We start from the raw sequence: 25,371 nt of genomic DNA on the forward strand, positions 1-25,371 counted from the left end.
GCCACAGTAAGGAAATATCAATGATGGACATCAATGCTATTACCTCCTGTGGTTCCCTGCCTGTTGACTTGGGGCCATCTCTCTAGGACAATGCCGAGTGATGACAGGAAAGGAGAGCTCCACTCGGAGAAGGCAGTGCCTCCAGTTGGATTCATTCATGAAACGGGAGCCTGTTCTCCCTGGGTCCAGTGGCCCAGGACTGGGGCTCAGTGCAAGGGGTCCGTGAGCCGGGAGGAGGAGCTGGTGACCCTGCTGAAAGCCCTGGCTTACCGAGTGACTTCAAACCTGGCTCTGCCTCTCTGGACCTGTTTCCTCAACTGCCAAATGGCTACAATAGTCCCATATGTTGCACAATGTGGAGATGTGAATAAAGTTCAAACACCAGCTTTAGGAGGCGACCTCAGTGCACATACAGCGGCTCTATGGCTGGAACAGGCAGTGTGGCCGAAGGCACTGACAGAGGGACGGACATGTCCCGGCTCCACGAACTCTCAGAAACAAATACCCTGCCCTCTCCTGGCCCTCATCAAGCACTCAAAACTTGGTAGAATCAAATAAGCACTCAAGACAAAGAAGAGAGGCAAAGTTTGACTCAAATGTGAGCCAGCCAGCTGCCATCTGGTATCCCCGAGCCCCTGAGCCTGTGGGGACTTCAAGGCTTTCAACCCACACCCAAAACCAGCATGCCGTGCCAATCACAGGTGGGACTCACACACAGAGTGGCCCTTTAGCCACTGAGAGGCTCTCATAGGCAGCCCCCAGGAATCTGAGAAACCGCACAGTAGAGAAGCACCGGCCGAGATGGCTCCGGCAGCCGTTATGAGCTGCGGCGTGCCTGCTGGTGTGTCACAGCCACAGGCACATAAAACACGCACTCAGAACACACACACATCGCCAAGTTCATAAATGAAGGTGCATGGGCTGGACACAAGCCAGCACACAGGTGCACACACGCACGCACATTCACACACTCGCACGCACGCAGCATCCTGGGCCCAAAGCCAAGCCCAGGCCATGGAAACGTCTCCCTGTCAGAAAGAAACTAAGGAGCCCCAGGTGGCCTCCCAGGCCGTGGCTCAGCCAAGCAGTGGTGATGAGGAGGCTGGAAGCAGAGCCCAGCGTGGCCCGAACATTTTACGGGAGATTTTGCTTCACAGAAAATCCCTTCTTTGCCTGCCTGCATGTCAGGGTGTAATTAGCCATTAGGTAGAGGGGCAGAAGGCAGGAGGCTGTGCGTGCAGCCCCAGGCTTGGGCCTGGACCACCCACCTCTTATCTGCCCCCGAGAGAGGGAAAAATCGGATGTCACTTTGGGACGTGGAGTGTTCAGGCTCTGGGTCACCTCTGCCCTAGGAGGTGACTCTGCCCCCAGCTAAGGAAGGCCAAAGTCCCTCAACCTTTTGTCCACCTGCCTCGGACTCTCTCCCAGGGGCTAAAGTCCACTGGCGATCTCACCCTTGAATACTCCCCCTTCTCCACGGTGCCCACAGTGGGCACTCCAAGGCCAGGCATCTGAGCCACAGCAGTGACCACGGCAGCACATTACTCCAGGACACATTTTGTGCTCTGCAAAGCCTCCCACAGATGGCTCTGGTCCACAGTCACAGCCGTGTCCCAGGCAAGGCCACTGGGGCCAGGCTCACAGTCGCCTTCCGAAGGTCACATGGCAAGCCGGAGGCGGAACTGAGAAGGGAAGCCAGAACTCCTGAGTCGGCGGCCAGACTCTGATGGCAGAGGCAGGCGGACTCAGCAGTGTAGGCAGCTCTGCCTCGAGCCCCAGGCCCTACGCAGGCCTCAGAGTCAAGTCCTGATCTGGCCTCGGTCAGACCTGGCCTCTGGGGCCTGCCCCACCTGCCTCCACTCACCCCAGGGAGCAGCAGCGGCTCACAGTCTCCGGTACAGCCAGCACCTTGACCTAAACATTTGGTTGCTCAGAGGCCCAGCACAGCTTGACTGGACCTTCTGGGTTGGCCAGGGACAAAGGCCAATCAGCCTCAGGGACAGACAGGCTTTCTGGTATGGTGACCAGCCATCCTGGGACTGAGTTGCTAAAACTGGGACAGGGCAGGTGGCCACCACGCCTGGGAAAGCCCCAGCCCTGCCCCTGGCCTAGAGGGTGAGCCACGGCGGGTGGGCGCCTGTCCTGAGCCCTTCTCGCCTTTCCTCTCTGCTCACCTCCTCTTTGTCTTGGCCACCCTTCCTCCCAGAACCTTCCATGAGCAGAAAGGAATCCTCTCCTTTAGCTTCTCTTTCAGGTCCCTCAAGGAAAGCAGATTTCCAGAACCAGCCCCTTGAGTCCCCATGTCTGTGGAGATGCCCGGGGCCAGGAGACAGAGGAAGCAGGCAGGACACAGGACTCAGGACGCAGGACGCAGGGTGAGGCCATCACTCGTTCAGCCACACTTCCCTACAGGGTGTCAGCTCCCGGAGCGCAGGGAGCTAGTTTCTGCTTGGTTCACAGCTGTGCCTCTGGGTCTAGAAAGCTAGGTGCCCAGTAAATATTTGCTAAATGAATGATCGAGTCCATTTTCCACTTCAGGCTTCCCTATGATAGGTTTGAAATGCTGAAGAAAAACAGAGTTTGAAAACTACTGGCCTCAGGAATAAGTTCTGAAGTCCTCAGCCAGCCGCGGAGGCATCCTCTATCTGACCCCTCCCCCTCCCCGCTTCCCCTCCTCATGCCAGGCCCCACTCCCAGCACCTCCAGAGACCCAGGCCTTTGCTCACGTAGGTGCCCCCCCTGGAGTGCTCTGGGCCGCTCCTCCCCTCCCATCTCACTTTGCTTCTACCTGGCTGAGCCCTGGCAGCAAGTTTAGGAGGGTGTGCAAGTGAAAATGAGGGAAGAGCTGGAGGTGTGCCTGGCTGCAGGTCACCCAGGACCTGGGCCAGCTTTGACCTGAAAAGGTGTCTGGGTGTCTCAGGGTCTGACCACCACAGCTGGGTGCAAGACTACAGTTGGCGGCAGAGTAGGAGAGGGGAAGGGAAGGGAGGGAGAAGGGAGGAGGAAAGGACAGGGGAGAGGATGGACAAGACGGGAGAGGAAAGGGGTGATGACGGAGGGGCTGCTCTAGCCCGAGTCCCAGGAAGGCTAAGCCAGGCTCCAGCACAGTGTCGAAGTGACTGGGCACCTGGCACCTTTTTAGACACATGATATCCCCCAAAGACACAGGTCAGCCCCCTTGTGCAGACGGACACAAAGGGGGAGGGAAGCCCCTCTGGGAGAGAAAAACCAGCTCTAGACAAGCAGCCACATCTCCTTTCTAGTCCCCTGCCCCCAGGCACCAGTGCGGTGGGAAGCGGCCTGGTACCATGTGGGGCCTCTTGCTGTATCTTCCTTCAGCCTAAGGAGTTCAGCCACCCCTCTGGGTGACCTCTAGGGTTAGGCCCTCCTGACCTGGGTCACACACTGAGCCCGACCCTGCAGCTGTCCCAAGGTCGCTCCTGGGTGGCTGATTGCTGCTCTTGACAGGACAAGACTGAGACTGTGCTAAGCCTCCTCTGGTATCAGGACACAGCAGGTGTCTAATAGATGCAGCTCCTCTCTGAGCCCAGCTATAGGTTTCCACAGAGAAGTTGCCACTCCCCTCCCCCCTTCAGCTTACTCCTGCCACATCCCCTTGAGCTCCCAGTGGATGCAGTTCCCCCTCCCTCTCTTTCCCAAGGGTCCAGAAAAAGCTGCGGATTGTTGGAAACCTGCCCTCCCCTCACACCCCTCCCTCCTGGCCGTACCACACAGATACACATCACACTGGCCCCATTCAGTGTCCTCAGCGGGCTGTCCGCTCATCCCCACAGAGGTGGCAACTGATAATTAAGATGTTAGCTGTAAACTTAAAGTGTGATTCCCTGCCAGGAACATTTTGGTTTTAACAGGTTGCTCAGGAAATGGGAAAACCTTCCCGACCCTACCCAATGGCAGAGTGAGCTGTGGGGGTCATTTTGTGCCTGGAGCCCTTCCAGCCTTCCTGGAACCCCGTCCTTCCACCTCCCCCTTCACAGCCGTGGATAGAACACAGGCCCTGGAGCCGAGAAAGCTGCCCTCCAGTGTGAGCTCCACCTCCCAAGAGCGGAGACCACGGGACATGCATGAAACCTGGCTGAACCTCTGTTTCCTCATCTGCAAATGAGCGCACAGAACAGCCTTGCAGAACTGTGGTGATGCCTCAATGCCCAAGAGCTCCCCTCACCCCTAACGTCCCTGCGCCTCCTCCCTCACTGATTGAGGGTACAGGTGGGGAAGGCAGCTGTGTCTGCTTCCCCACCTCTACCCTCAATCAATCACCACTGTCTGTCCATTCTCTCTACTTGCTACATCTCTGCCCAGGCAAAGGTGAATGGAATCAAACACTAAGGCCTGGACAGCCCCGGAGACTGTGGGGACACTGAGTCGACGCTGGGAATGGAGATGCAGAGCAGTGGGGACAGAAAGGGCCGCTTACTCAGTCAACAGCAAAACAACTGGCTGGCTGGCCACTTGGGAACAAACACAGGTCCCTACCTCACACCACACGCATAAAAACATTCCAGATGAACTAGATATTTGAAGATTTTTAAATATCATAAACCACTAGAAAACAATATGAGGCAACATTTTCAAAATTTTGCAGTAGGTGAGGTCAGAACCGCTAAAGGAAAGAGTGACAGACTTGACCACAGGACAAGTTTAAACTTTTAAGGGGTTAAAAAAAACTCCATAAACCTAAATGACAAAAAAACAAAACAAAACAAAAACCATAAAACTGTGAAAGAAAACATTTACAGCATGTGACAGATAAAGGGTTAAATCACTTACCCTCTTATAAATGAATTTGCTCTTGCAAGTCAATAAGATGCATTTCACACACGTACACACTCATGCACACACACCCACCCCCATCACTGAGACAAGGTCACCTGTGACCTCCCCACGGCTAACGCACCATCAGGGCTCAGCGTACAGCTCACTCACCCTCGGACGTGACACGCCTTGCTCTTGGCTTCCAGGACATCACACTTGCCTGGTCCTCCTCCACCTTGCTGGTTGCTCCTACTCAGTCGCCTTTTCGGTTCCTCCTCAGCTCCCCAACTTCTGGCTGAAGGAGGCCCCTTTGTCCTTCCCTTTGGTCCTTCCCTTTCCTATCTAGTCTCACTCCCTTGACACTCATCCAGCCCATGGTTTTAAATACTATCTTTACACTGATGACCCCCAGTTTGTATCTCCAGCCCAGACCTCCTCCTGAAGCCCAGCCTCGTGTACCCGGCCATGCGCTGCACGTCTGTACTTGGATGTCGCCTGCACGTCACAGTCCACAGGCCTGCTCACCAGCGGCCACCGAGGCAGTCACACAGGGCCCCGGCTTGGTTTCATGCTCTACTGTCACCACGTGGAAACTTCTAATAATTTTTTTAAACAAAGGGCCACCTAGTTTCATTTTGCTCTGTGCGCCACCCCTCACATAACCAGTCCTGGCCACAGCAGAGCTCTCCCACTCAAACCCACGACTCCCCTTCTCTGCCTCTCTGTTGTTGGCAGCCCCACCCTTCCAGCCACTTGGGCCGAAACCATTGGTGTCATTGTTGTGGACTGAATGTTTCGCCTCCAAAATTCCTATGTTGAAACCCTCACCATAATGTGATGGTATTTGGAGGTGGGCCTTTGGGAGGTGATTGGGGTTAGAGGAGGTGATGAGGGTGGGGCCCCCATGATGGGATCAGAGCCCTTATAAGAGGGAGAGACACCAGAGCTCTCGCTCCACCTGCACACAGAAGAGCTCATGCGAGCACACAGGGAAACAGAGGCCGTCTGCAAGCCAAGCAGGCTCCTCGCCAAGAACTGAGTCTGTCTGCCGGCACCTTGATCTTGGACTTCCCAGTCTCCCGAAGAGTGAGAAACAAAACTGCGTTGTTTAAGCCCCCCAGCCTATGGTATTTGGTTGTGGCAGCCCAAGACGACTAAGGCAGTAACACTTGCGCCCTTTCACACACACCACCTCGTCCGATCTTTCAGCAGATCCTATTGGCTCTGCCATGAGCGCGCACCCAGAATCCATCCACTTGGCCCCACCTCCATCAGGACCCCTAGTCCAAGCCCCCACAACCCCTCCCCAGATCACCTCAACAGTATTGATTGATCTCCCTTCTTCCACTCTAGCCCCCTTCACAGCAGCCAGAGGGATCTGGTGAAAACGAAATGCAGATCATGTCATGTCACTAATCAGAAGCTCCCCCTGGCTCCGAGCCTCATTGTAAGGACAAGCGGGTCCCTAGGTGGGCCCACAGGCCCTGCGTGACCTGGCTCTTGATCCTCTCTGGCCGCGTGTCCCACTCGCTCCTCACACACCCTGTCCTGGCTGCACGGAGCCCTGAGCAGACTGGCCCGCTCCTGATTGTCTGTCCTGCCTACAGGGCTGAACTTCAGTGCCACCTCCCAGGAGGGCCTTCCCGGCTGCCACGTCCAAGTGGCCCAACACCTTCCGTTCCTCCCTGCTTCATGTTTTTCTTCTTAGTACTCAACACTCACACACACGCTGCAGTTCACGCATCTGCTTTTCCTTGGCTGCCTCTCCTCTACTAGAGCATCAGTGTCATGGAGCAGGTATTTTTTGTCAGTCTCGTTCAGTGAGGTCCCTAATCCAAACAGTGTCCAACACATAGTAGGGGCTCGATAAGTGCTTATTGAATGAATGGACAGATGAGTAGAAAAATAAGCGAGGACATGGCCTGAAACGGCCATCCACAAAGGAAGCAACTGAAACGGCCCACACACAGTTATGCTCAAACTCATAGTGGCCAAAGAAACAGAAAATAGAATCAGTTTTACCTGTCAGAGTGGCAGGGGCTTACGTGACTGACAATGCCCATGGCTGGCAAGGGGAAGGGGCCTCTTGTGCATAGTAGATCGGCACAGCCTCCGGAGGTTAGTCTGGCCGTACAAGCAAATCTGGAAATGTGTGTGCCCTCTGACCCAGGCAATCCACCACCAGAAACATCCCTGCAGGTCCCAGAACACAAGTGCACACAGATGTGGGGCCTGGGAGATTCCCCGTAAAGGTTATAAATAGCCCAACACCGGAAGCCATCTAAAGGGCCACCAACAGGATTAATAATTGATACATAATTTAAAGACCATCCAAACAATGGGCATAAAAGGAGAGGGAAGAACTCTGGAATGAGCTATACAATAAATGAAAGTAAAAAGTCAAGTGACAGAGCAGTGTAACTTGCATGATCCCATGTTTTTCCTTTTTAAAAGATGGTTGTAAGCGCATAGAAAAATGTCTGGAAGGATATCTATCAAACTAGTTAGCAGCGTCTAGCCCTGGGGAAGAAGAGATTACGAGGAGGGTTGAACTCCATGCTAAAATACCCTGCATTGTGAGGTAACTAGGTAGAGAACCCACAGAGAACATATAGTCAGAAACATAACTCAGCTTACAGTGAAAACACTCCCATGTCTCCCCATTGTCGAGGATGCAGGAATTGTATATTCCAAGCCTTCCACTATCCCGGCCCTGCCTCATCCCTGTTACCCCGACCTCTACCTCTGTACCCCCAAGTACTCTGGGTCTCAAGCTCACGAAATAATTTTCTATTCATGAGTTGTCTCACAGCTCCGCTCACAGGGCCAGAGGCCCAGCCAACCCCACCCCATGATCTCCTCAGCTTGGACCCTGCTGTCAGAGAGCCAGACGGGGAGACAGGACCCTGAAACTGCTCTCAGCAGCCAGGACTGCTGCCCCAGCCTCCAGTGGGAATGGTCCAGAGGATGTGGGGGTTAGGAAATGGCCACTCACTGTGGCCTGAGCAAGCTCGGCCTCCCTGGGTTCCCAGATACCTGCCACTGACCCGAGAGGGCCACGGTGGCCCAGCAGGGAGAACTAGCCAGAAGAGGAGGGAGACGGGGACGTCAGCCCCCACTAGGGCTGCCAGATTTAGCAAGTAAAAGTGTACGTCTTGTGCAGTGTTTCTGATGAACTAATGCTTAAAAAAATAAATAAATAAAAAAGATTGATCTGTCTGAAGTTCAGATTTAACTGGACATTCTGTGTTTTTTCTAGCAAGCCTAGTCCACAGCCCATCCCAGCCCTTGAGGCACTTGGCGCTAAGCAGAAAGCGTCCATCTGAGGTGTCCAGGAGCAGCAGACAAACACCAACTGGAGAAGTGAGCTGGGTGCAGGGGGGGGGAAGCCCTGCCCTGGGGCAGTCCAGCAGAGAGCCGGCCTTCCTGAGTCACAAGGTGAGTACAGTGACAGCAGGCAGTGCCCCACAGAGGCAGAACCTCCACAGCCAGAGTACTAGCAGGTATGTGCAGAGAAAGTCCCGGACAGCCTGCACACCGTGAACATGTGACAGCAAACGGGCGCTGGAGGAATTGTGTGTCCCAGGCCTCCCGGTGCCCCAGGGAGGTGGCCTGGTGAGGACGGATGGCTGCCGGGGTGGCCCGCTTTCTCAGAAGCCTGGGAGCCTTGGCCAGATGACTCTGCTGTGCCCACATCCTTTCCTCTGGCGGGGGCTCATTCAGGCCTCACTCCCAGAGACCTCCCACTGGGCGCAGAGGCCTGAGCCAGTGAGCCCACCTCGCGCCCCCTACCTGGGTTAGACTGCACCAGGAGGCAAACAGAGTGGCCTCAGGGGGCCTGGCGAGCAGCAACCTGTCCGTCGCGGTCCCAGCATGCACTGTGGAGGAAGAGCAAGAATATTAGTGCCAGCAAAGATGGGGTTTCGGCCACCCCCGGTGGGCCCACCTCAGGACGGGTTCCCCAAGACAGGTCCTGGTGCCCCAGCCCAGGGGAACTCTGCACTACCTCCTACCTCAGGGATGGGCCTTGCAACACCAGCCCCATGCCAGCCCCCAGCCCCCCGAGTGGCCTCTCTGGCCTGGCATTCAAGACCCTGTCCGAGACCCCACTTCTGGCCATCTCAATAAGTCAGGCCCACTCTGCAAGTTGTAGTCACACCAAGCATACACACATACCATACACACACATACACACACATGCACACATACATACATACACACCCACACACATACACACCTACACACACGTATAACACACATGCATACACACGTACGCCCACATGCACGCACACACACGCATATACACGTACACACACAATAATGGGCTGCTCCACCCTGTTCTCTCTGAGATTCCCACTGCTTCCCACCAAGTCTGTCCCCTCTAAGTTTCACTTACATGTCCTCATCCATACACCCCTCAACCCAGATGTCTGGCTTCTGCCCCACTACCCCCCGCAATACTCTCAGCAAGGTCCCAAAGGACCCCAGCTGCCCGTGCCAGTGCCCCTACCTCAGCCTGCCGGGCTCCCCGACCCACCCTCTCCTCAGGTCACCGCACCCCCATCTTGTATCACAAGCTGCTGTTGCCTGTCCTCCCCTCCCTTCTCCTCCCTGCACCACCTCACCTACATTAATGTTTCAGTTTCCCTCTACAAGTGCTCCCAATGGGGCTCATCATGCCCAGAGGAGAGTCAGAGCCCCTGGCCTGTCTCCCGCCCTCTCCTCCTTCACTCAGCTCCAGCCACCTGTGCCGCCTTGCTGCTCTGCCCGGCACACCCTCCCCCAGTCCTCGCAGGCCCGGATCCTTCTGCTCTCGGTTCAGCTCCAGGCACCTCCTCAGAAAGCCTTCCCCGACTGCTGTGTGCAGGAGCCCCTCCTTACGCGGTCACACACCCTGACTGACTGATTCATCATTTGGTTTTCCCTGTCTCAACAATCCCACAGCTAGCTTTGTTTTCCAGTCAGGTTAATTGAGGTATAATTTACGTACAGTAAAATTTACCTTTTTTAGTGCACACTTGTATGAGTTTTGACACCTGCATACAGCCGTGTAACCACTACCGTGATCAAGATATAGAACAATTCTATCACCCAATTCTGTCCCTTTGTAGTCAGCTCCCCCCACTCCCAGCCCCTGACAATCACTGATGTTTTTTGCCTACAGTTTTGCCTTTTCTACAATGTCACATAAATGGAATCATCTATATGTAGCCTTTTGAGTCTAGCTTTGTTCACTTAGCGTACTATGCTTTTGAGATTTACTTCTGTTGTTTCTTGCATCAGAATTTCTTTTTTTTTTTTTTTTTTTATTGCTGAGTAGTATTCAATTGTTTATCTATTCACCAGCTGAAGGCATTTGGATTGTTTCCTGTTTTGGACTATTATGAATAAAGCCACTGTAAATATTCGCATACGGGTTTTTGTATGAACGTAAGTTGCTATATCTCTTGGGTACCTAGCAGCGGGATTGCTGGGTTACACAGTAAGCATATTTTTAACTTTATAAGAAAGTGCCAAACTGTTTCCCAAAGTGGCTCTACTATTTTGCATTCCCACCAGCAACATATGAGTTGTTTGCTCTGTATCCTCACCAGCACTTGGTGGTGTCAGTTTTATAGAAGTCAGTGTGGTCGCTACACAGTGGGACCTCATCATGCTTTCCGTTTGTGTTTCCCAGTCTAATGACAATGAGTGATTTTTCATGCGCCTGATTTATTGTTTTAGGACCATCACCATTGAAATTATCATCTTAATTTAATTATCTACGTACAATTTTCCATTTCCCCCATCATATGTGAGAGCAGGGACCTTGACATCTACTCCCCAACACCTAGAACTGGATGACGGTGATGACGACGACGACGATGACAGTGGTAGTGGTGACAGCTGACATTAATGGGGCCCTTATCATATGCCCGGCATCATTCTGAGGGCTTTACAAGTACCAACTCATTTAATCTTCACAACTACCCTAAGAGACACAGACGCTATCAAAAGCCCTGTTTTAAAGAGATGAAAACTGAGGCATAGAGAAGTAACTAGCTCAAGGTCACACAGTTAATAAGGGGCCAAGCCAATTTCAATCCTAGGTGTTCTGGAGTCAGACTCTGCAGTCATAATCAGTACATTCCAGGGCCCGTGGCACCCACATCTGCTGAGGAATGGAAGCGTGGAAGAAAGCCAACAGCTTACAGCCCTTTCTGTCCCAGCAGGGGTGCTCTCCTGGGCTTGAGGCCATCACACCCAGTGTGCCACGAATTGAATGTTTGTGTCCCCCTCACCACTTCATATGTTGAAACCTAATCTCTAGTGTAATGATATTTGGGGTGGGGCTTTTGGGAATGAGGGTGGAGCCCTCGTGAGTGGGATAACTGCTCTTATAAAAGAGACCCCAGGGAGACTGCACGGGGGTGCCTCGTGCACCATGTGAGGACACCATGAAAAGTCGGCCATCTGCAAACCAGGAAGCGGGCCCTCACTAGACACCAAATCTGCCGTAACCTTGATCTTGGAGCTTCAGCCTCCAGGACTGTGAGAGATTAATTGCTGTTGTTTATAAGCCACCCAGTCAGTGGGATTTTGTTCTAGCAGCCTCAATGGACTAAGACACAGTGGCCTCTGGATGTCTCCTCCGGGATTTTCTCCCACCAAAGCTGAATTCATCCTCACTCAATCCTGCTTCTCCTCCTGAGAAATTCAATGTGTAGGATGGTGTTAGAATTGAAATCGATCAATAAGATAAGAAGGGAAAGGCTGAGGCAAAGCTGGAGCCGGAGGGTGGGGGTCCTGGGCCTGCCAGGGCCTCATTTGTCTACAGGGACTCTTGCTTAGAGCTTTTCCCACCTGGCCTGCCCAGGCACTCAGCCTCTCTGGCCATGCCACCCCAGGCGGAGAGAATGAATGTGAAGTCATGGGCTTGGCTCTTCTGAAACCCTTGCTCTGAGGGTGGTCTCATGACACCCGTACAGAAAATTTTATTGCTCACTGAATGTCTGGGCACGTTTCCTCTGCACCCGCCCCCGGGCACACTGCCCCCCATAGTTCCTCAGAGCTTTACAGTCAGTTGAGGCCGTATGAGAAGTTCTGGCCGATGGACTCTGAACAAAAGTGACGTGTGTCATCGCTGGGCCATAGCATTTAAGAGCCAGTGCATGACTACCACTTTTTCTGCTTTGTCACAGTGACTGACGGAGGCCACATGTTCCAGATGGGGGAGCTTCTGTCAGTCCCCTGCATGACTCAAGGACCACTTCCCACACTGGACGTGTAGTGTGAGTCAATAGCTAAAGGAAGAAAGAAGGGAGCTTTTGTACCAAATCACCGGGAGTTCAGCGAGAACTAGTCAGTCAGCACAACCTTGCTACCCTACTGCGCCCCCACTCTCCACCTGGGGCACATGACCTCGCTGTCATATGTGGTCTGAGAACATGCTGGGATGACTTTCTGGGTGAGAGAACTAAGCCCCATTTGGGAGCCCCTAAATAAGTGGGATCTCAAGGGGTGGTGGTGGAATACTCTCAACCCCCAAGTTTAAGGGTTTGTTATTCAGAAGGAAAAGGGGGAGGTTCCAGGCCTTTCAACAAGACAATCCCCACCTGGACGAGGGAGGTGTTAGCTGAGGCAGGTGAGGGCACCTCCACAGCAGTTGGGGCCTTGGCCTACATTCAAAGGCTTGAACTTGACTTTGAAACAAAGGCAGGGGTGTCTTCAGAGCTTTATGCCTGACTCAGGTCTGGGACCAGCTCTCAGAAAGGCCCTGAGGCCCCCAACTCAACTGACCTGGATGGGTGCTTGGGAGGGCGGTGGGGAGGAAACCTCTGACAGGGTGCCTTGGAGACCCAAGTGCCCACCAGCTGCAAGCTTAATTATAGGTTTATATTATGAACTTATTGGCACTTAACTTTGGCAATTATCACCTTAAATGCTGTGTGTGCCTGTGGGACAACACAGGGGACAGGAAAAGAGGCAGCCCCTCAAGATGAGAACAGAGGCCCCAGGGGAAAGGCCTCATGTCTGTGAACGCCCCTGCCGCTTCTCCCTTTCTGCAAGAAGTGAACTTTGTCTACAGTAGAACACATTCCTTCCCCCACCCAACCCCCTAAAAGCTCCCAAATGAGTACAATACAGCTTCTCTGAGGCCATTCTACTGTGAGGGCAAACTCGAGAAGCTCCCTGCGTATGAGCACGGGGCACTGGTGTCAGTCCTTGTGTTTTGGAGCCTGTGGCACTGTGTGGCGCCCTGCAGGGTAGTGGGTGAGCTAGGGGAGGGGACTGAGGCTGGAGGCAGGTGTGGGAGTCATTTAAATTACAGAAGCCCCTGGGACAAAGGCAGGCTTGGTTGGACCTGGGGACCTGGGGACCAGGATGGCATCTTATGTCAGAGGCTTTAGGGTGGGGGGCCTGCAATTCCCCGGGAAGTCCCTGGGAAGGACTGAAGTGAGTTCTGCCGTCCTGTGTTTAAGAATAAGAGGGTGTGACTAAGACAGGGCAAGCGCACACAAAATACTACAAAGAAACAGGCAAAAACTGCTCTATTTTTTACCATGAGGATTTATTTAGTTGGGAGTTTATTTTGATGATGAGAAATCCGTAACGGCGAGTTTGGTGATTTCAGTGAGTTTCTAAGCATAAGAAAACATCTAAATTGGGTGCAGACCTCACGTTTTAACCCAGTTTGGACACCTGGCCCCCACACGCATGGCCACAGGATCTGCTCAGAGATGCTCATGGGAAGGAAGTGTGCCCAGGATTTGCTGTGCTTCCTGCTTTTCCTTTCTACGGGCAAGTTTCCCAGGACAAGTTTCCCAGACGAGAGTTAGTGGTCCTCAAGTCAGGGATCGAGTGCCAGCTGGTGGCGGGAGTGGAGAGCTGGCCAGGCTGGGGTCAGCTGGGACCCCAGCTCAAGAGTACACCTGAGCAGCCCCACTCAGGGAGAAAAGGGTTTTAGATTTGGACATTATGGTCTTGTTCTCAGAGGCCTGAGCAATGTTGGGGTGAACTCACACCAGCTCGTGGAAAATCCTGATTAGAATTGCTTGGGGGAGGATTCCTGGAGCACAATGTGACTTGTTTTCCCCTGAATGGTTTCTGCTGACTGACTGGGTTTTAATTCACAGTCCACCATGGGTCTGGGGGCTACAAACAGAGGACAAAGGCAAATGTTGACAGAAGTTCCTGTGGGGAACTGAGGAAGAGCTGGCACAGGAGCAAGGTGACAGGAAGAGGGAGGATGGAGGGGGCCAGGAAAGGTAAAGGGGTGCAGACTCCAAGGTGAGAGGGAGTGCTGTCGCCGTCGGGGTCATTATCACGATTGGCACAGACGGCATCACAGATCCTCGGCCCTCATGGGTGAGCCTTTCACAGGTACCAACACACTTGGTTCCTACCAGGCCCTACGAGGGGGACACTGTCATCGTCTACGTTTTCAGGATGAGGAAACTGAGGCACAGAGTGGTGAATAACTTGCCTTGTAAGGAATGGGGCTGCATTTCAAACCCAGGCAGCCTGGCTCCAGCACTCATCATAAGAGTCCCTGATGAAACTGGATTGTTCAGGTTAGAAAAGAATGACAGGCCCCTTGATGGGAATTTTGATGGTGAAAAACACCCCCTGTCACTTACTAGCTCTGTGACCTTGAGCAAGTTACTTCACTCTCAGAGCCTGGTTCCTTACCTGTCAAACATACTTCATATGGTAGTGGAGATTACAGAGCATGTGCGTGGGGGGAGGGGTGGCAAGGGCCTGGCGCAGTATTTGGTGGAAAACAGAAACTGCAGAAAAGCAGAGCCCACCATGGAGCCGCAGCACAGACACGCCAGTCTCCAGGACTTCTCGCCCACGTGACGCCGTTCCCTGCCAAAGTGCACCCATGTGTACCTACATGCGTTTCCTTCCCTAGTCCTAACCCCAACTCAGGATGATGGTGACATTAGCCAAACACCCAGGCTTTCCTCCAGGGTCCTCTTTCCCTCTCGCACCCTCACATCCCATCACCACGGGCAGCCAATTCCTGAATGTTTCTCCAACTCACCTTCGCCCTGATTCTCCCCCACCTACCCCAGCACAAAGTCTCAGCTGCTTCCTGGTCTCTGGCTTGCAGTCCCCCGCCACACACACACACTCACACACACACACACACACACACACACACACACACACACCTACCCTCTGCACAGTGGTAATCAGACAACCTTTTCCAGTCACAAATCTGACCTCATCCCCACTCTGCTTCAGATCCTTTCAGGAAGCCTGGCCAAGCAAGACGTGAAACTCAAAAAGTCTGACAGATTTGACTGAATATAGATCTAAAGTTTCTACATGGCCAAAGACACCATAAACAAAGTTAAAAAGACAAACGGCAGACTAGGGAAAATATTTGCAACATACATGACAGACAGAATTTCTAAATTCCTAACAGCTCCTTTGTATCAGTAAGAAAAGGGCAAAAAGAAAAAAAGAATGGGAAAGGATATGAGTAGTCCATTCACAGAGTAGGAAATACAAATGGCCGACAACTGCATGAAGCAATGCTCAGCCTTGCTGGGGAGAAGGAAAGTGAGGGTAGACACCACAGCACGAGGTCACCCTGGATTGGCAGAGATTTAAAAGTGTGATAATGTTCAATGCAGAGGATGGTGTGGGGAAATGCCACTGCAGACACCACGGCGGGAACCTCAAATGGCCCCGCCTGTTGGGAGAGCAACGTGGCACTGCCTCCCAAAGTTTAATAAGCACACCCTACACCCTGGCAACCCCACATCTAGAAATCTATCCCACAGAAAGGCTTACACGTGTCAGCAAGATATATATATATATATACAGGGATGTTCACTGAAGCATTATTTGCAAGAGTGAAAAATGGAGGACAACCTAAATATCCATCAACCCAGGACTAGTTACTATGTCCAAACAATGGCATATTAGGCAATGATTAAAAACACACAGTAGATCTGTGTGCCATGACACTGACAGATGCCCCAATACACTGCTGAGTGAAAAATGGAAGTGCTGGGGTAATGTGCATAATGTGATTCCATTTCTTTTAAAAAATAAAATACAATAAATACGAGGTATGATCAAACAACACAGTGAATGTTTAAATAAAAAAATTTATTACGGTAAAAGACACATTGCCATTAATCCCCCTCAAAATACTCCCCCTTGCTTTGAAAACAACTTATCCCATTGTTCTTGCCACTTTCTGATGCAGTTCTGGAAGTCCTCTTTCGTGAGTGTCTTTAGTTGTGCTGTTGTGGCTGCCTCCATGTCTTGAATCGTTTTTACTTTGGGGAAGAGCTAGAGGTCCCACAGGGCCAGATCCGGTGAATAATGGCACAACATAATTTTTTTATTTGACAGAAATTGCCCTACCAGAAGCGATGTGTGACACGGAGCGCTGTCATGATGGAGGATGATTTACGGCACACTTTGAAACACACTCTCTCTCAACCATAGCTCACACCGATGGCACCAAACAAGTTGAAACTTGTCACACACTGTTACTAAGGTTCGACGTGCTGCTTCCCATATTGAAGATCCCTGCCTTTCCATTGGATGGCACTCGGAAGCAGCAGCATTCACCATATTTCGTGATCACAACGGAAAGGCTCCGTGTCACACATCACTCCTGGTACAGCAATTTCTGTCAAATGAAAACATTATGGTGTGTCCTCATCCACCTTATTCACTTGATCTGGCGCCGTGTGACTTCTGGCTCTTCCCCAAAGTCAAAATGATTCAGGACATGGAGGCACCCACAACAGCACAGCTAAAGACACTCATGAAAGAGGACTTCCAGAACTGCTTCAGAAAGTGGCAAGAATGATGGGGTAAGTGTGTTTGAAGACATGGGGAGTATTTTGAGGGGGATTAATGGCATGTGTCTTTTACTGTAATAAATTTTTTAATTTAAACATTCAATGCATTTTTATTTTTTTTTATCACACCTCGTATGCTTACAAAGGCAAAGGAAAAGTTCAGTAAGGAGGTACATCAGATCAACAACGGTGGGACCCTCGCAGAATGAGATTTAAGGGCAAGGAGGGAACGTTCCTACTTAACAAGACACACTTCTATGTATATTGTTTCAATGTTTTCTCATGAGCAAGTATGGCTTTTACAGTAAGAAAATATAGCCCATTCCACGGCCCCTCACAGACTCCTCAGGGTGGCACCCAAGGCGCCTCCGAACGAGCTCTGTGCCACTCGCCTGTGGTCCTCCTCGTCCCACTCTTACCCTAAGTGAGCCGTGCCCAGCTCCCTTGCCTGCCCCCAGGCTGCCTCTGGGCCTCTGCCCACATGGTTCCCTCTTCCCAGAACATCTTTTTCTGCCTTCTGTGCCACACGTTTCAAATCATTGCACGTGTGTCCCCACCTTCTGGAAAGTGTCCGTGAGCATTCTCCCACACACTGCCTCCAGGCCCCTCCCATAACAGTGGTGACAGCGCACATTCCCGGGAGCACACGTGTGTCCATGGTGGGGCTGTGCTGTGTGCTTTACATTGTACTGACTCATCAATCCTCACAGCAACCCTAGGAAGGTTTGTCATCACCTCATTTAACAGATGAGGAAACTGAGGCACAGAGAGGCTAGAGAACTTGCAGAGCGTACGTGGAATCAGGTGAGTGCCCATGCAGCCCTCCGCCAGCACTCAGTACACGGGGCTGGATTCCCCAGTACCTGTACCTGCTGGGCTCCAAGACGGGACTGTGAGTCCCAAGGGTGGGGTTTGCCTTGACCCTGCCTTCAGAAACTAGGCAGGTGAGGAGCGTGCACAGGGAGCTCTACTGGGGCCAGAAGCCAGCCCTCACTTCCACCCAGCCAAGGTTAGGGTAAGCCTTGGGCTCCTCAAGGGTTTGGCTGGAGGGTGAGGGTGGGGCCAGCTGACCCAGGACTGCGGAGGAAAGTGATGGGTTTGTGGAGATGCAGCCCCTCCCAAGGCAAGGACCCCAGCAATCTCCTGCACACCTACTGTGTGCTGGGCTCTGGGGGTAAGTGGCCAGGAAGTCAAGACCAGGAGAGGACCCTGCCCTTCACCCAGCTGCGAAGTCAGACAGCGAGCACAAGCACCTAAGGGGGGGCAGGCAAAGAGCTGTATGATGGTGCTCCGGGGACAGCCCGGCTTCCACCCAGGGTGAGGGCAGACAGCGGCTCTCCATGAAGGAAATGGCAACTGGGCCAGCCTAGAAGGACAAGAGGATCTGGGCAGACGGAATTGGAGAGGGGCGCTCCGGGGAGCTGGAACAGCTTGAACAAGAGCCTGGGGGTGGGGAAGTGTGGGGCGTGCTGGGAGGAGTCAGGGGTTTTGGCAGCAGCACAAGGCAAGTAGGGAAGCAGCAGTGGGGGAGGGGTACTGGGGGCCCTGGGGGAGGGAACTGCCCACAGGCAAGGCAGGGACAATCCAAGGCTGGGGCTGGGGCCTAGCCTCCCATCGAGCTTGTCTGGCACTCTGCCTTGCAGTTCGCTGTGTGACTATGTCCTAGTTCCTGACCTCGGTTCCCTCGCTTGTAGAAAATAATGCACTTTCCCAGAGTGTTGAGAGGATTGAATGAGACATTGTTTGCAGCCCCTGGAACCCAGGGAGGGTAGATGAACATACCTGGGGTCAGGGCCCGAGGAGACGGGTAGCTTCCTGAGGGCATGTGCCAGTGTGGTGTGAACCTGTGTGCACATGCCCCGACCCCCACCCCGCCAGGCCCCCCTTGGAGGGTAAGGATTCAAATACAATCCTTGCGTTTAAAGTGCAAATTCAAGGGGCCAGCCCGGTGGCTCAGACGGTTGGAGTTTCAGGCTCCTAACACCCATGCCCCCATGGGCCAGTGAGCCGCGCCCTCTACAGCTAAGATTGTGAACAACGGCTCTCCCTGGAGCTGGGCTGCCCTGAGCTGCAGTGGAGGCGGAGCAGCCTGTGGCCAGCGTGAGTAGCCAGCAGCCTGCAAGAGCTGCTGTGAGCAGGCAAACGCCTGCCTCAGCCGGGGGAGCGGAGCGCAAGGCTCATAACACCAGCACGGGCCAGGGAGCTGTGTCCTACACAACTAGGCTGAGAAACAACGGCTGGAACCAGAGTGGGGGGGAGGAAGCAGAAGAAGGGGGGAATAAAGCGCAAATTCAAAATAATGTGATTTTAGACTCTTCACCTTAAAGAGATATTAGAAGTAGAGCCTCATAGAGAGGTCCCTGCCTTTCTCAGGGCCTCAATTGGTGGTTTCTCTAGGCCTGGCTATTCAAAAGGGGCTGGGCTATGGAAGGAGAGAAATGGGGCGGGTGAGTAGAAATCCAGAGGGGTGGGATCCAGAGAGGGGAGGAGTAGGGATGAAGGAAGCAGAAGACCCTCCTTCCTGGGGCTAGTCCCCTACTCAGCCAGGGGCCCCTGATTCCCCCACTCCAAGTTGGGGTCGGAAGCCATAGATGCCAGTCTGACTGGCCCCAAGCTCAAGCCCCCCGCTCAGTGCCCAGACTGTATTCACCCAGGTGGGGGTGAAGTAGTCGGTAGAAGAGGAGCCCCACCTCCCAGGGCAAGTTCACTGGCAGGAACAGCAGTGCGCTGACCTGGAGGCAGCCAGACCCGGGGACACCCACCAGGATGCTACAGGTGAGCAGCATCAACAAGTCCTTACATCTCTGTTTCCTCATCTGTGAAATGGAGAAAATGCCTTTCTTGTGAGGTAACATTTCAGCCTAGCTCCTGGCACACGACCAACCCTCCCCCTCCTTTGGTTCACCAGGAGCTGAGGGTAGCCTGGGGGAGTCACGGCCAGTTCTTGGGGGAGAATCACTCACCCTAGGCCCCCACCCCTCCCTGGGTGCCTTCTACCTCATCTCTCCCCTCACGGAGACCCTGACAGCCACCTCCCCCCACCTGCTTCAGAGGAAAGCTCTAAGTGCAGATCTGCAGCCCCCAGCCCTCTGGGCGTCCCTCCACTCTGATCACTCACTTGTCACCTCCCCCACCAGCCCTGTGGGCAGGGACAATGTCTGATTCATCTTGTCCATTCCAGAGTGTGGGGCTCCATTCCAGAGTCCTGCCCACAGGCTGCAGAGCTAGCAACGGTCCTCTCCCACCCTAGCACCTGTTTCTCTGTTGATATATCCATGACAACGCTAGGCTCAGTGTGGGGCTGGGATCAGGGCTCAATGAAGGAAGTTTTCTGCCACCCCTTAACCAAGAAGGGCTCAGGACCCTCCCCAGCCTTACCCATTGCTTAGAAAACAACATATCCTGCCCATGGGGTGCCAGGGCCTGTCTTTGAGATTCCCCACTATGCCCACCCTTGACCCTGGCGAGACCCATCCTGTGCTCCACTCCAGACAGCTATGCTTTGCCCCAGCCACTGCCTGACCCCAGCAGAGGTGGCTCACGGTGGGAAGTACATCCATGCAGCCCTAACTGGCCTTCAGAACCACAGCAAAAACGGTCAGCCTTCTGCTATGGAGGCATTCCCCAGCCACGGAGAAGTGGTTTGTGGGTTACCTCAGGTTTTCTGATTACCCACCCCACGGCCCTCATTCCGTTAGCCCAGCTAATCCAGTGCGAGCAGAGGTAAACCCAGGTCTAGCTGAACATGCAGGTGAAGGTGTGGCCTATGCCATCCAAATACCTCCTCCTGTCACAGAGCCTGAAAGTTTCCTTAGAGTTCCGTGCTCTAAGCCACCCTTGCTGACCCTCCTCTGAAACCTCCATCCTGGGTCGAGCCCAGGCCTGGCACTTGCAGGGCTCAGAAACAGGAGCTGAACCAGAGATTGGCCTGAGTGGGCATCGGAGCTGGGCTCACTTCTGAGAATGGCAGTGCCAGGGAAGAAGGTTGCACCACCCCTCAGCCCCCACCCACCCAGCCAAGCCCCCCACTGTCTCTGCCTACTACTCTCAAAGCAGAAGGTCAAGTTGGTTTGCTGGCAAGACACATGGTTCTCATTTTAATTAATTAAAGAAAAATCTAATCACTGCATTAAACTTCTCATTACTCCACTTGAATACCCGTTAAGTAAATTTAATTATCAGAGGATTGGGTTTCCCAGCCTCTTTCATTAGCTTCTGATAAGATGGGAGGGGGAAGGGAAGAGACGGGCAGCAGAACGATGCCATTCCCAGCCCGCGGCGGGCAGGGGGGTCACTGTGCTAGAGCCATCATGGTCAGGCTTTGGTGTCTCCCTGGGGACAGACTTGGCCTGATCCTGGGGGAGACCCCCACCCCAGCTGCTCCTAGGACACAGAAGGCCTAGCATTTGGCTGCAGTTGGCACTGAATGCTTCATTTATGACCACTCTTGGTTATTTATACCCCACCTCCTTCTAAAAGAGTTTGAGGCTGCTGAGAACAGCACAAGCTGAAAAATAAGAGAAGAAACAGGAACAAAGGAAAAATGAGAGAGAAGAAAACAAAGCCAGAGGCAAGGCCACTGCGCACCTGCCAGAGCACCCTGAGCACTCCTCAGAAATGGCCCGCAAACCAGCTATGAGCTTCCTTGCAGCCAAGGCAAAGAAAACAGCTCACTTTGGCACGGATGCAATCAATAACCAATAGAGTATTCATGAGGAAATGCACACTGGACCTTGGTCCTTCCATCTGTAAAAAGGATGGAGCTAGAGGATGGACTAAAGAGATAACCATTGGCTGGAGCAGCCAGCAAAGGCTTTCTGGAGAAGGAGACCTAAACTGTGGGGCAGTCTGTCTCCAATGATCCCAGTGGGGGCACCTTCTTCCTGCAGCAAGACCCTATGCTTCCTGTGGGAAATGCCCTCCCTTCATTACTGGTCACACAGTTGGGGACTGATAGACCCTGACTCCCAGCCCATCCATGCTCGCAAGCCCTGTGGACACAGTTAAGGATCAAGGTGATGCAAATCTTGCCAATAGGATATAAGAGATCAACTCCAGGAGATTTTATTTGTTCTGTCAAGAAAGCAGATTTTATCCTTCTCCATTCCCAGATTTAAACCTGGAAGAATGTTGTCCCAGAAATTGCTGGCAGACATCTTGTGACCACATCCTGTGAAATGCGCCTAGGAGTAAAGCCATCACCGAAGAAGAGCAACGGAAGGATACAGACAGAAACCAGATCCTGTTCACTCTGTTTGAACCACTGGATCAAGCCCTGCCTGAAGCCCATCCTACCTCTAGACATTTCAGTTACATGAGGTGATCATTTCATTTTATTGAAATAGATTTTTTGCTACTTGCAACCAAAGGGATCGTGACAGATAGTGTTCAGAAAGGTATCTTTCCTGTTCCAGGGACCAAAACGGCTCAGGTGTCCCCAGGAACCAGGGAAGGGGTAGGGTGGGGTGCCACCTACCGTGACTGCTGCTGTGCCTTGTTGAGTCCTGAGGCTTGAGTCCCCTTGGGCCAGGCCTGGGTGAGGACGAGCTGGTCCAGGGGCTGGATCAGGCCAGAGCCCTGGGATGCGGGCAGCAGGCAGTGTGGCCCCACAGGTTCAGGGCAGCCAGGACCTGGCCATGGGATCCCTGGAAAACAGGAGAAACAAAAGTGAGCAGCACGATTCATCTGGGGACAGAGAGGCATCTGGGCACGGTGCAGGGCAGACGGTGGCCACGCCTTGACAAAGGAGAGACCAGTCAGTCAAGTTCCTCTTTACTTCCTCACTCCCCACTTCTTGTCTCGCCCATTTACTGCCCCTTCCCCGGGGTCCCTGTGCTCCTCCCAGAGAACCTCCAGGTGTACAAAAGCATCTGCAGGAGGCCTGCCCTTAAAGGAAAGGGAGGGCTGGAATCCGTGTGCTGCTGCCAGAGTGTGAGTTTGGAGGTGGGGAGGCAGGGGGAGTGTCAGCCTCCAGCATGTGGACAGCTTCTCCCAGCTCTTCTCCCAGCAAGTGCCCAGAGGTAGGCCAGGCCCGAGGCAGCCAGTGGGGCAGGCTGAGCGAGGTCGCCATCTGCTTTGATCTCTAGTCTAGACTCCTAAAGGAATCCTAGAGAGGGTAACGCCTGACCCAAGAGAATGGATGGTGGTGTCTCAGGCATGGGCAGAGAGCAGTGTAGACCCTCCGAGTGCCCGTCGAGGAGGCAGGAGACCACCTACTCTTCCTGCATGCCAGCCTCCCTCGGGCACCGTCCCTGACTGGGGGCCAGCACACTCTTCGCCAGCTTCTCTCTGAGGCCAACCTGGGACATTTAGGGAGAGAAATGGATGTGGCTATTTCAGACTCAGGACACTTTCAGAGTCCTGGCCCCTGGAAAGTTGCTTCGCCCCTTGAGGCCCCTAAGGAGTCCTCTGCGCTAAGGGCCGCTCGCCTTGCTCTTGGCTCCACAAGGCCTGACGACAGAGCCCCCGAATCGCAGCACAGTAAGTCTGGCTGTCTCTCTAGAACTGTCTCTAGACCAGCACAGCCCACTGGAGCTTTCTGCAGCTGGAAATGTCCTACGCCTGTGCTGCCCAATGTGGTAACCACTAGCCACAACTGGGAGTGTGACCAAGACACTGACTTTCCGCTTTATTCATGTATATTCCAACAAAAACAGCCACATGTGGCTAGTGGACAGCACACCTCTGGACCAACCCTTGCCTATCCCCTGGCCACAGTACATGGAGAAAACTGAGGTCCAGAGAGGGGAAGGAATTTGCCCAAGGTCACAGAGCAAGAGCATAGTGAAGGCAAAACCAGAACCTCGTTCCTCCACCATCTAGTCCCAACTCTCCACAGCACCCACTGCCCTTCCCACGGTGGCCTCCTGTTCTCCCATGATGCTCAGCACTGTCATGCTAGATGCCTTGTTTTCCCCATCATGCTTAGCACTATCACCTGGGTGTCTTGCTGCCCCTCTACCCTGCTGCTGCTCCTGGAGCAGGGTATCAGCCCACCTCTGAAGGGACCTCCTTCTCGCAGGTGCTGGCCTGTCTCTCAGCCCCCTGGCAAAGCAGCCTCGATGAATGTCCCTGAGGTCGCCTGAGGAAATCATCCATCAGAGGGGAAGTGCTCCGGCACAGAGCTGTTCATTGCAGGGTTATTTATAATAGCAAGATGTTCGAAGCTGCCTACACGTGCCACAATAGAGATGACAGCGTGCATCACGACAACTCTGCTCGATGGAATATTACAGCCATTTAAAGTGATAAACACAGAGCTAGGCAGCAACACACAGCAATGTTTACCTATCAACACTGAGCAAGAAAACTAAGGAGATGGATGCGGTGGGAGCTGGGTTGCTGTGGTATACAGGGCTCCGTGTTCACTGAGCCCACTCACATCCGTTACCCCTGGACATACTGCAACATTGTGGGGTCCGGATTATGTGACCATTCTATAGGCAGAAGGGCTGAGGCTTAAAGAGGCCACACACCTACCCCTGGTTACATGGGGAGCAAAGGCAGAGTCAGGGCTTGAGCTCCTGATTGCTGGCTCTAAGGATAGATTCCACAGCTGGCTCTTTGTGCCAGGATGGTGGCATTGTGGGTGCCCTTTCCTTTCTAGTTATTTATTCATCTTATTTAATGAACACACACTAAGGGCTAGGCACCTTTCTAAGTGCTTAATAAATGCTGACTCATGCACTCTGCACAACAATCGTAAGAGGGAGCAATTATTAGACTCATTTTTTTGGATAAGGAAACTGAGGCACAGAGAGATAAAGTACCTTGCCTGTCCCACACATTGTGCAAGGTTCTAGTGTTGTCCTCACAGGAAAAGGGCAAGGGGCAGTGTGTGTGTGTGTGTGTGTGTGTGTGTGTGTGTGTGTGTTTTCCCTTTTTAACTTCCATGGAAATTCTTTTTGTAGCAAAGAAAGAAAAAAAGTTGAAGAAATAAAATAAGTGTGTCAAAGTTTTTTAGAAAACAAAAACAAGCACACACAAAAATAAAAATGTATCAAGTTGAAGCGACAGATGCATATAAGACACCTCAAATGTGACCGCACGCTCCTCCCGGCTGCCAGGCTCCCATCTCCAGGCTTTTCTGCTAATTTCCTGCCCCGGACCACGCCCCCTGCCTGGGTGAGAGCCTCACTTCAGAGGGCAGGAGGGCGGCTGTGTGTGGAGCAGGGCTTCAGGAAACACCCCATCTCCCTGGGCACAGCGCAGCAGGCCAGCTGCCCGCGTGCTCTTGCCACTGGCAAGGGCTGACGTCAAGAGGCCATGGCATCCAGGCCTCTGCCTCTCGCCCCAGGCAGTCCATTCCACAGGTGGAGCGACTGAGGCCCAAAACCTAAAAGACCTCTCCAGAGGTCACACTGCTACTGAATAGGGAAACGCGTGTGTGCACATGACCCACACGTACATATGTGTGTCTCCCATGCTTGCTGTGCTTCAGGCCCAGGCACCCCCAAGCCTATCATTAAAAAGCAGTTGATGGGGGTGGCGGTTAGCTCAGTTGGTTAGAGCGTGGTGCTAATAACACCAAGGTTGCCGGTTCAATCCTCGTATGGGCCACTGTGAGCTGTGCCCTCCTTAAAAAAAAAAAAAAAGCAGGTGATTTCCAGCTCACGCGAGCATGCACGCGTGCACAAACATTACTTTATTAACTGCCACTATATATATCCACGATTGTATTATCTGCTATTTCTCCTTTACATGTTTTTGTGTTATTTCATTCTGTCACCAACTACTTATTGAGCACTTACTATATGCCAGGTGTATTATAGGTTGTGGG

At 53.0% G+C, this 25,371-nt stretch overlaps 1 protein-coding gene across 7 annotated transcripts in view; it reads right to left on the reverse strand.

Moving 5' to 3' along the window:
* Positions 1–25,371, reverse strand: part of LINGO1 (leucine rich repeat and Ig domain containing 1) — a 194,113-nt gene that overhangs the window by 50,526 nt on the left and 118,216 nt on the right. For all 7 annotated transcript variants that reach the window (XM_074328307.2, XM_074328306.2, XM_074328310.2 and 4 more), the window contains 2 exons: positions 22,069–22,237; positions 8,569–8,654 (listed from right to left, as the gene is read on the reverse strand). The gene's annotated coding sequence lies outside the window, so the exon portion shown is untranslated. The remainder of the gene's footprint in view (positions 1–8,568; positions 8,655–22,068; positions 22,238–25,371) is intronic.

Source organism: Rhinolophus sinicus, chromosome 3 (genome assembly GCF_057876585.1).
Source record: "Rhinolophus sinicus isolate RSI-liver-muscle chromosome 3, RSI-T2T, whole genome shotgun sequence".
Classification (NCBI taxonomy): Eukaryota; Metazoa; Chordata; class Mammalia; order Chiroptera; family Rhinolophidae; genus Rhinolophus; species Rhinolophus sinicus.